The sequence below is a fragment of the Nuphar pumila genome, chromosome 2 (assembly GCF_984573655.1).
Source record: "Nuphar pumila chromosome 2, dmNupPumi1.hap1.1, whole genome shotgun sequence".
In the NCBI taxonomy this organism is placed as follows: Eukaryota; Viridiplantae; Streptophyta; class Magnoliopsida; order Nymphaeales; family Nymphaeaceae; genus Nuphar; species Nuphar pumila.
In genome coordinates this window covers 118176764-118189038 of record NC_143250.1, presented here as the reverse complement: position 1 = coordinate 118189038, position 12275 = coordinate 118176764, and the positions used below count along the sequence as shown (strand labels likewise).

Here is a 12275-nt window from a genome sequence, read left to right as displayed (position 1 = left end):
TTACTTTTACCCTTTTTCTCACTTTTTTTTATTAACGGTTTTTTGGTGTTTCGGTGTTTTTCCTTCTTTCGGCTGTATTATCTCTTTGCGAAATTTTCGTTTAAGGGGCTAATTTTTTTTCTTTTAATTCCGAGCACAAGCTTTGAGTTTCTGAAATTTTCTGATATAGGTTTTTTCTCTGTTTTTTTTTTTAACTTCCAAACAAAAGTCTAACTTTATCAATTTTTTTCTTTGATAATTCAAGGAAAAAAAAATTCGATCACTAATACTCACCGGGGAGTGCACCCAGCTTCAACCTTGCGCCAAGGATGTCACTTATGGCTAAGTAGGGGTGGCGAAACCTCACACGACCCGCCAACCCGCCTCTTAGGCGGGTTCGGGTTTGGAAAAAATGAACCCGCTTAATAAACGGGTCGACCCACCTAACCCGTTTATTAAACGGGTCGGGTTTGTGTTAGGGGTATGCCAACCCGCCAACCCGGCTGACCCGTTTAATAAACAAGTTAGGCGGTGGGTCAACCCGCCAATCCGCCAACCCGACCCATCAACCCGACCCGTCAACCCGCCAACCCGACCCACCAACCTGACCCGCGAACCTGCGAACCCGTTTACCCGACCCAACCCATTTATTAAATGGGTTGGCAGGTCGTGTCGGGTTACCCGTTTATTAAATGGGCCGGGTTCGTGTTTGCCACAGCCGACCCGTTTAATAAACGAGTCGGGTTCGGGTTGAGGTATGCTGACCCGCCAACCCATCGGGTCGACCCACCAACCCGACACAATTGCCACCCCTATCGCTAAGGACGCACACGAGCCAGGTTTCAGATGAGCTTGTGCTAGCTTGGCAGGGCTCAAGAAAAAAATTTGGTTGTTCAAGCTCGACTCAAGCTCTGTGAGCCAACAACAACCTACCCATTAAGGTGAGCCAACAACAACCTACCCATATAGGGCCATGAAGGTATCAGTTTTTTCTTGGCTAATAAAAATATATTTTTTCATCAAAAAAACATGATCCAAAAGTCGATTCTCAATAAATCAAGCATGTTATACACATTTTAAAGTGGGCCTACTATGTTCAGTTCTCTTTATTTATTTATATATATTCATAAAAGTTTGAGCCAGGCCAGAAGCCCGGTTCTGTCCGATCCATGGCCAATTTACCGGCCCAGTGCCCATCTCTAGATGTAACGGTAATTCAACTACTAAAACACATTTTAAAAGGAGTTCAAAACTCCCAATAACTTCTGATTAGATTAGATTAGATGATACGAGTTAATTTCTAAATCCAATTTTGTAGAACTATTATTAAAATTTGTGCTAAGATTTAGCTCCACCAAATTGGATCCTTGCTGCATAGTATCCAAATTCAGATTCTGATCTACATGATCCAAACCATATATATTTGACCCGTTCACACCCCCTACTGGTTGTTGTCTAAACAACCTTGCGTTATTGTGGGTGGGCAATTAGGCATGCTGCGCTCTATCGACATCCCAAGAGTTCTGGCAAGCTGGGCTCGAGCAAAATGGATCCCATTCTTTGACACATGATGGGTTTCATCCTATGTCGATCCTAAGCCATTCAACCCTTGCATGTCGACCGGAAAATGTAGACCAATCTTAACTGGTGATTGAATGGTTAGGATTGAATGTAGGATACCTAACCCATTCTAGGTCAAATGATGAGATCCATGCTTGGGATCCTGCGAATCTAAGCCCGCGTATCAAAGGCCCTATATTTATATTTTTAATGCGATGTAGCTTATAGTGCAAATGTTTTAGTCCTATATCGTTCGTTTAAAAAACAATTGGATACTTTATATTAAGGGTCTGAATTATTTATCTATTTAAGGATATCCAATAAGATGGAAATGATAGGGCGAAGAATAGCATGGCCCAAGGATGATACACACAAATTGATAAATGGTCTAAATCTTTTTGCCAACCTTTTTCCATTTGTGCACCTTCTGTTTGGTTGATTTGTGACAGGCATAGTGACAACGTTTTTATCTGCAATTTCTCGTTTTTCAAAAACTTGTGAGAAATTGAAAAAAAATCATAAATCTTGCATTTTTTGGCAATAAAAAAATAAATTAAAAAAATAATTTTTTATAAGAAAATATTAATAAAATTATTTAAAAATACATGATTTTTTGCGATAAATAGCTGTTTAAAACATAAATATCATGTTTAAATTGCTGTATTTATGTTTTTTTCATAAATCTTGCGATGTTTTGAAAATCTTGTGAGAATTTGCCGTTTTAACCGTTCAGGCAATTTCTTGCGATATTATCGCGAGATTTTCATAAATCTTGAGATATTTGTCACTATGGTGATAGGTTTCCTGTCTTTTCATATTGAATCTTTGAGATTATTCCCTTTTTTTGTTCTTGTGAGCAATGGATGGGAAATATAAGGGTTTTTGTACTTTTCTTCAATTGACACTTTTCAAGTTTTTTTTTTTCTTTGTTTGGTGAAGGCAATACTTTCAAAAGCAATTGTTTGTGCAGACATTATGCAATAGACTTTTCAAATGCTGCAATAAATTTGTTTTTCTTCGATGCTTTAGACACGATGCTTCTATAAAATTAAGTTCTTAATACTTTTCTATGTAGGGGGGAGGGGGGGGGGGGGGGGGGGGGGGACTTTTAAAGTTATTCAGTCCAAACGTGACCTAAGTCCACTATGGGATCTCTCTCTCTCATCTCTCTCTTAATTATTGGGAATCCCAAGAGTTACACATTTTGGGGTTTCTCCCGGCACAATGAGACCCAACTACAATTGGACTTCTTTTGTTTACAAATATTTCCATAGATACATTCTTTGAGAGTCTTCTTCTTGAGTGATAAGTTCTTCTTTCCTTTTTTTTTTCTTCAATTGTCTTGTGAAGAATGAGTTCTTGTTCTGTAAAGTCACCAGCTAAGTCCTGATTGGGACTTGTCTTTTTATCTTTGAATTTTTCCTTCACAGCATGTGGGTCTATCTCAATGTGTGCACTAGTTTGTTTTGATGAGGATCTAACTCAATGTGTTCTGGATCTGGATCTATCTTCATACACCCCCTCAAAGTTAATCTCTCAAAGATTGAGCTTGTTTCTAAAATATTGAAATTTTGGCACAAGTGGAGTCTTAGTGAGAATGTAGATTATTTGATCTTTGAATAGAAGAATGAAGTGGCCTTCCATTTCACTAGGAGTAACCTTATCTATGACAAAGTGATGGTCAATTTCTATGTATTTTGTTTTGGCATAGAACACATGATTGGCAGTTAAATATGCAACTCCCATATTATCACACCAAATCCTTAAAAATTCTGATAAATTGAAACCCAAATTCTTCAAAAGTTATTTAAGCTGCATTAATTAAGAGGATGCCCCCAACAATGGTCTTGTATTCAACCTATGTACTTGACTATGTAATGATATGTTGTTTAGATAAACTCCCAAAAAGTAAATTTGACACCTAAGAGGTGAGGTATCCACTAGTGGACTTACGATTATCTGGGTATCTTGCCCAATTTGCATGCAATCCTGAGTCTGTTAGATTATTTAATGTATAAACTATAGTTAAGAGTCATTTTGAGATATCTCAGGATACGGTTTACATGTGTGGGCTCATGAATAAAATTGACAAGCCTTGTTCATAGCGAAGGCTATGTATGTTTAGTGGGGTAAATGTGGCATATTGTAAAGCTTCCACAATACTTGTGTACTGAGTTGGATTCTCTAATAATTCTTCAATCAATCTTGAAAGAGAAACTTTGGTAGTTGCTAGAGCAACAACACTTTTGCAATCTATCATACTTGACTTAAAAAAAAGATTTTTTTTAAGTTGATTTTCAACTATGGATTTAAATTTTTTAATCTAAACAAAGAAACGATCTATGGAAAACATGAATAGTTATCAACCAGAAGTAGTAAATATATCCTTAGTGTGAAGAAAAATGAGTGGCTCCTATACTGAGTCCTCTTAGGAGAATACTCTCTTGTTGCTCTGATCTTTAACACAAAAACCTTTAGCATTGAATTAAAAAACACAATTATTATCTTTATTGTACTTGATGACTGAGAAACATTTTTTCTTCATAGTAGGCACATGAAAAACATCCAAGAGAGCAAATTGATTCTTGATACGGTTCAGATTAACCCAGATCCATAAATCCAGTTGGTTAGGGCAGTTGGGCTTGGTGGAGCCCACACAAGCAGCGTCCTTTACTATTTTTAGCAATGGGCTTGGTGGGGCCCACACATAGGTCATCCTCTCTTATTTTTGGCCTAAAATAATTTTGGAGAACCTAAAAAGAGAAAAAGCTAAACTCAACCTAGGTTATTTTTTGAGATCCAAAATATAGAGAATGCTAAGAATGGTGAGGAAGGGGCCAAGAATAAGGAAGCGACTTGATTATTTTTAGAGGTCATGATTTCGAAAATAGCCTAGTCAAATTTGGAGTCTAAGTGTACTTTTTCAAACTTAGTGAAATTTTTAATATTTGTTGTAATTTGAGCTCATAAGTTATGAGGGTCTTTTTGACCTACAAATAGGCCTTGTATTTCTCTTTTGCAGATACGAAATAAATGAAATCATAATTCATCTCCATTCTCTCTTACTAGTTATCTCTTTCTCTAGGGAACATCTCCCTCTCTTCTCTTCTCTTCTCTATCTCATGTCTTTCTATCTCACTCTCAAGGGCTCACCCTTTTCTTTCTCTCTCTGGTTACTTGACCTTTCGAGGTCTTGTGAAGCCTTGCTTAGACTTCGGGTGTTGCCCAAGGTCCAACCAAGTCTTTATGCCCCGAGTTCGCAGTATCAGTGTGTTCCAACCTTCTCAAGCCTGCTTGAGACGTGTTGACCTCATTTCAGCAAGCTCAATCTCACTGGAAAGCCTATCACATGATCTCTGTGATCTGCATAAGTCCTAGCCCTTGTCCTTAACCCCCCAAACCAAGTGTGAACCCATTGTAACACAATCCATCCTACCTAAACCTTGTAGTCCATGAATCATGTCAAACCTTCTAAAAATTACCTATCCCAAATCATAGGAGGTCCAGTCCAGATTTTTGGATAGGTACTTCGGTATATCCTCTGCCCATATTTGGTCAGCCTTTACTATGAATAATCCATGCCCAAACAAATAATATAGGCCACAATTTTTCCCAAAATGTAGCCATGGTAAGAGTTGAAGTGGAACTCATATTGGTTCACACTTGCACCATTTCCTACTTGATAAACATACGAGATTTGCTTGATTGACCTCCGTTATTATTTTACTAAGACTTAGTGCATGTTTGAATGGTGGGACACACTCATACGGGGATAGATCGGTCCCTGCCCGAGCACTATCCCACGTTTGATACGCGGTGCAGGGCGCATCCCAGAGGGAACAAACATCACCCCGACTGCTTGTTTTCATCAAGCCATTATGGACTCATAGGTATTAGACAAACGCAACATGGCATGTCCAGGCAGTGTTTGACCAATGATTCAAACATGTCCTTTGGACAGTGACCAGAGGTGGTCATGGGTGGGCAGCCGCCCTCCCCAGAATTAGAAACCGAGTCGGAAAAAAAATGGACACGTGTCGAGGGTGCTCCCTTAAGTCAGACCCAGATCAGATCCGAGCCAGACCCAGACCCGAGCCTAGGGGTGGCAATCGGGTCGGGTTGGCGGGTCGTGTCAGCAGGTTGGCGAGTCACATACCTCAACACAAACCCGACCCGTTTATTAAACGGGTCGGCTGTGGCAAACATGAACCCGACCCATTTATTAAACGGGTAACCCGACACAACACGGTTAACCCGTTTAATAAACAGGTCAGGTTGGCAGGTTAGCGTGTGGGTCGAGGTCGGGTAAATGGATTGGTGGGCGTGTTGGCGGGTTGGGTTTGGGCAAACGGGTTGACCCGCCTGCCTAACCCGTTTATTAAACGGGTCAGCCAGGTTGGCGGATTGGCATACCCCTAACACAAACCTAACCCGTTTAATAAACGGGTTAGGCGGGTCGACCCATTTATGACATGAACCTATTTAAGCCAAACCCGAACTTGCCTAAGAAGCAATTTGGCGGGTCGTGTTAGATTTTGCCACCCCTACCCGGGCCTGACTCGGGCTCTTGATCATTCGAGAGCCTGCGTCTTTAAAAGACGCAGGCCGAAAGGGCCGAGGGGTAAAACCTTCGCCACTTTACCTCTCTCCTCTGCTCCGCCCCTCCGTTCCCTATCTGTCACCGACGACCACATTCGCCGACGCTCCTCCCTCGTGCTCTGCAACCACCAGCGATTACGCCGCCAGCCTCTCTTTGGTGAACCTGCAGTGCCCCCCTCTAAGCTTCGCCCTCTCTGCTGCAAGCTCCGACAATGCAAGTCGTTGGTGTCAGAACTTCCTCCTCCTTCGTCATCTTCCTTTCGCTGACGACTATCGCCAGCCACCGGCCGTGGCAGGTAATCCCCTGACCCCCCTCTCTCTTGCTTTTCTAGTCTATCGGTAGGGGCTGAAGCCCCTACCTGTCGCTCCATTTTCTAGCAGGGCTCGACCTACCAGTGGGTGTGGTCAGCTGGGGCTTTGGGGGGGGGGGGTGCCTCTTGATGTTGTTCAGCAAGGAGTTTCGCTCCCCCCTGCCTTATGTTGTTTCCCGACAGAGGACTCCCCTTGTTTCTCGGTGGGGGGCGAGGCCCCCCTTCCCTCTTAGCCTCCTTGATGTTTTTCCAACAGGGGGGGGGAGCCTCCCCTGCCCTCTTCCTAGTTCCCAGCAGGGGGTGACCCCCTTGCCTCTTTTGTTGTTTCCCGCCAGAGGGGTGACCCCCTGCCTTTGTTGATGTTTCTAGCAGAGGGCTTCACCCCCCTTGCCTCTGCGAGCCCTTCCTGATAGGGGGCTTTTCCCCCCTATCCCTCGATTGTCGGCAGGGGCTCTGCTTCCCCTACCTCCTCTGATTGCCGACATGGGGCTTCACCCCCTGCCTTGCTCTTGTGCTTGTTGCCGGCAGGGGTGGAGCCCTTGCCTTTCTCCTTTCCAGTGGGGGGGTTGTGCCCCCCCCCCATTCTATTGTGGCAGGCTCGACAGAGAGTCCCTTATCCCTCCCCTGCCTTCCTTGTCCTGGCAAGCAGGGAGCCCTTGCTCTCTGCCTCTACTGCTCTTTGCCAGGCAAGGGTGAGGCCCCTGTCCCTGGCACCCTTGCAGGCAGAGTGCGGTGTCGGCAGAGTGCGGTGTCTCTGCACCTGCCTCTGCAGCTTGCAAGTAAAGAGCCTTTGTTGCCTGCAAGCAAGGAACCGAGCCCCTTCGTATGATCATATGATGATGGGTTAAGGCTCGACTTATGCTTGTGTGTTTATTCTTTTAGCGGCATATTACTAACATCTTATTTTTTTCGTTGCATAGGAATGAATAAGTTTATAATGAAAAAGTCAATCTTTGATAAATCTTCTATAACTCGAGAAGGAGAACCAAGTCAGAAAATAAGCAAAACAAAAATTGATGAATCAGAGTTACCTGCAGACCCTGCACTTCGTCCTTCTATTTCTAGTTATCATCTTAATATCCTTAATAATGTTTATAGAGCATATATGATCTGGGGTCCTTGTCAACCTCGAGATTGTACGTTTCAACTAAACCACCGAAAATGGAGGTGCATTCTAGCTTGGTATGATAAGTATAAGGATTGGTTGGAGTATAGTACAAGTAAGCATAAAGCATATTGTTTACAGTGTTATCTTTTCAGGCAAAAAAATATAGAGAATATTAGTGCAGAGGCATTTGTATCTGAAGGATTTGATAACTGGAAAGACAAAAAGAGGTTTGATAAACATGTTGGAAGCTCTAGCAGTTTTCACAATTCAGGATGAATGAAGTGTCAACATTTGATGCAACAAAAACAACATATTGATGCTATACTTTATAAACAAAAGGTTCGACAGAAAGATGAATATAGACTTCGCCTTTGGGCAATTGTTAATATAAGCAGATACTTGTTAAGTCAAGAATTGACATTTCGAGGGCATGATGAAGTTGAAGAATCTCTTAATAGAGAAAAATTTATTGAGTTATTGAAGATATTTATAAAGATCAATGATAACATAAATAAAGTTGTATTGAAAAGTGCTCCAAAAAATAACAAATTGATATCTTCTGATATACAAAAGGATATTGTCAGGGCTGCTTCTATACAAACCACAAATGCTATTATCATGGAACTTAGAGATGCTTTTTTTTCTATTTTACTTGATGATTCTCGTGATGTATCAACTAAAGAACAAATGGCTATTGTTTTACGGTTTGTTAATGAAAAAGGTCAAGTGATTGAACGATTTCTTACTCTTGTGCATGTTCTTAAAACAAGTTATATGTCACTCAAACAAGCAGTTGAAGAAGCATTTTGTAAGAATAAATTAAGCATATCAAGTTTGAGTGAGCAAGGTTATGATGGATCAAGTAATATGAGAGGGGAGTTTAATGGATTGAAAAGTCTTATATTACATAAAAATGCATCTACATATTATATTTATTGTTTTGCACATCAACTTCAATTAACATTAGTTGGTGTTGCTAAAAAAATCATTGCTTGATGTGTTCTTCAATATATTAGGGAGGTTGTCAACTTTTTTTCTTCACTTCATGCAAGAGATCTGAGCTTATTTGAGAAGCAGAATTTATGTGAATTGTTGAAACACTTGCATTGGGTGAACTTGAAATAGGACGTAGATTAAATCAAGAAATAAGTTTCAAACGACCTGGTGATATTCGGTGGAGTTCTCATTATAATGCTTTGGTTAATTTACTTAGTATGTATTCTTCTGTTATTCAAGTGTTAGATTTCATTGCAGAAGATACATATTCAGAAAAAAGTCCAGATGCAATTATTTTATATCATCAGTTACAAAATTTTGAATTTGTTTTTTTGCTTACATTTGATGTATAAAGTTTTGAGAATAACTGATGACCTTTCACAAGCACTTCAGCGAAAATATCAAGACATTATGAATGCTATGAGTTTAGTCACTATATCAAAACAATGTCTTCAAGGTCTGAGAGACAATGGATGGGACTCTCTCATAAACAAAGTGTCCATATTCTGTAAGAGATTTGATATTCTGATTCCTGATCTAGGGGACTCATATACACCTCAAGGATGACCAAGACATAAGGTTGAAAAGATCACCACATTGCATTATTATCGTATTGATGTGTTTTATGCTATTATTGATTTGCAACTTCACGAGTTGAATGCTCGTTTCACTAAAGCAAATACAAAGCTCTTCCTTTCAATGGCATGCTTGAGTACAAACAATTCTTTTTATGCTTTTGATAAAGATAAGTTGATTCGTTTTGTTGAGCTTTACCCTGAGGACTTTTCTAGAGTAAACATAATTAGACTTTAAAATCAATTGGATATATATATTGCAGAAATGCGAAACAGTGACCAGTTTTCAAGTTTAAAATCTTTAGCAGAGCTAGTAGAGGTGATGGTAGCAACTCAAAAGTACATTGTATTTTCTCATGTGTAACTATTGATTAAGTTGGCATTAACTTTGCCAGTTGCAACAACAAGTGTTGAAAGAGCATTTTCAGCTATGAACAATATCAAAAGTCGTCCATGTAATAAAATGACAAATGAATGAATCAATGATGCTTTTGTTACTTACATAGAGAAGGAGACATTTGATACCATTAGTGATGATGCAATTATGAATTGTTTTCAAAATATGAAAAATAGAAGATGCCAATTGTAAATTTTTCATGAATTTAGTTGTTTGTATTTCTTAAGTGAACAATCTCTATTTTAGTTTAAAAATACAATTTAAGGTTTTATCTTATTATGTTTATAAATGTAGTTGTTTGTGTTTGTAACAATTGTTGTTTTAATTCAAAGGCTTATTTAAGTTTTATCTCTCCACAAACGACTGCTCCTCTAGCGAAAAATTTTTGGCTCCGCCACTGGTCCGAATAAATGGATCGTTCTTCAAGACAATAGCATTGTCCCCGAGACCCGAAGTCTGCCCACCCAACGAAATTTTTTGACTCCGCCACTGCCTTAGGAGCAAAGGAATGGAATTCGCTTGGACTTTGGTATGAATTTAACACACTATTCTAGGATATGGATGTTAAAAATATGGACTTTTCCCCACTAGGATTAAGAGTTGTGGTACATCTATGTTTAGATGTGGATCTTATCCAATCTATTTTTACTTTTTATTCTTTTTTTTATGATGAGAAACCCTCGCTGAAACCAGAAAACCCTGGGTGGGGCCCCACCACCACACAGCCTGAAAGCTATGAACGCAACCGTGAACCGATGGGATTTGATTTGGCGCATTCATCTCACCACCCTCACAACCACCACTTCTTTTCAACAAATTTCTTAAGGAAACTAGTACTATTATTCATAGAGAGCATTCCTTATGAAGCTATGATGCATGATGCAACACAGCTGCTGTCACTGGCTACCCATAGGGATGGCAGTGGACCGGGGTGGGGGACAAAGTCTCCACCCCTGCCCCGTTTCAAAATCCGAACCTTCATCCTCACCTCCATCCCCGGGGATGGATTTTAACCTCCACCCCTGCCTCCATCCCCGTTTCATGTCCTCCATCCCCGATTCAAACGGGGGCGAGGCAGGGCGGGACCCGTTTCCCCTTAGTTTATAGTCACCCCTTAAAGGATTGGAGACGAGGCAGGGCGGGGTGGGGCTAGGCGGGGATGGGGCGGGGCGGGGAAAAGCGTAAGTCCATCCCTGCAAGGGGATATATTTTAACCTTCATCCCCGTTTCATGCCCTTCATCCCCGGTCCAAATGGGGCGAGGTGGGTCAGAGCCCCATTGTCCCCCGGTCCACTGCCATCCCTAGCTACCCATGTCACCATTTGTCGAGATGGAGATCACACCCATCTTTGGAAATGCCAAGACTGGTGGCCGCGTAGGCGATGCATGATGCAGCGTCACTGCATATTATGCGAACACTTATTCATAATCCAAATGAATTTAAACTCCACCGAGTAGGATGGTTGTTGCAGAGTATCCAAATTCAGATTACAATCTAGACAAATTGGACCATATCTGACCCGTTCAAATCTCTACTTGAGCAACGTTGTGGACTTGCGGGTGGGTTGGGCACATTATGCTCTATCGACATCCGAAGAGCGCGGGGCCAAGCCCGGACAGGGCTCGAGCCTAGCTCGACCCTTTACGATCCCATGTAACGGCTGTTAGAGGGCCGAATATTTTAGTCCCAAATCGCGCACTTCTTAAAATTTTTGGTACTTTATATAATGAAGCTTCACACATTTAAATCGTCTCTTCGGAAACATCTGATAAAATTGGAACGATACAGAGAAGATTAGCATGGCCCCTGCGCAAGGATGACACGCACAAATCGAGAAATGGTCCAAATTTTTTAGCCAACTCCCCCTTTATATTGACTTCAAATTTTTTCTTTTTTCTTTGAATGAATCTTCTTCAATACGTGAGCTCGATTTTGGAGTTTGCTCTTTGGGGATCATGAAGACGTTGTTCGATTGATGGTATTCGTTTCTGTGTTTTTAGAATGAATCTTGAGGTTGTCTTCTTCTTTCGTTCTTGGTGTGAGCAAATCACCCAAACAAGATGGAATATCCCCCAATGGTCTTTTCCACTAGTACTTTTCTTCAGGTGTTACTTCGAAAATGTTTTTTCGTTTTGTTTTTGTTGAAGGCAATACATGTAAACATGGTTATTTGTTAAAGACTTTCATAAGGTCTTCCTATACTAAAGTTTTTTTGCCCCCTCTCTAGACTAAGGGTGCTTCTGCGAGATTAAGGTTTTAATGCTTGTCTATGTAGGTGGGGGATCGTGTAATCATGACTTAAGTTGCAGTGAATAGCAATGGAGGAGGATTATACCTTTCAAAGTTGATTAGAGATGGCCTATGCTAGAGTTGGCGTTTTTCATATATGGGGCTAGAAAGAAGGGGATCTTCAGCCCTGTAACTTCCTTTCAGTGATGTTTGTGTATTGCTGTATGCAGTGTCGGTCGGTATTACTGACAGTAAGTTGCTTATGTCCTGGAGTAATCAGTTGTGGAACCTTCCATCAGTATTGGGATTATTTTAGTTCAGTAAGGAATACTCACTTGGATCTGCTCATCCCCAATATTCTTGTTGTTACCACACATGCCTCCTCACTGTCTTTTATGAGTTTTTGGTTCCTCAGTTCTTAGGACAAACATCCAAGAGGGACTTTATTTGTTTGGTATGTTCATAACATCCTCTTGTTTGAAGTGCAAGAGAATCAGATTTATGGGAATTTGAATGACCA

The 12275-nt window shown here is 40.8% G+C and overlaps 1 non-coding gene and 1 pseudogene across 1 annotated transcript; both read left to right on the top strand.

Annotated features, from left to right (window-relative positions):
• Window positions 1–1840: 1840 nt before the first annotated feature.
• Window positions 1841–1937, top strand: LOC149846899 (U6 spliceosomal RNA; annotated as a pseudogene).
• Window positions 1938–11275: 9338 nt separating this feature from the next.
• LOC149846898 (U6 spliceosomal RNA) lies at window positions 11276–11378 on the top strand. The gene has a single exon (XR_016430644.1). It is a non-coding gene; the product is annotated as a U6 spliceosomal RNA (small nuclear RNA).
• The last annotated feature ends 897 nt before the right edge of the window (window positions 11379–12275 follow it).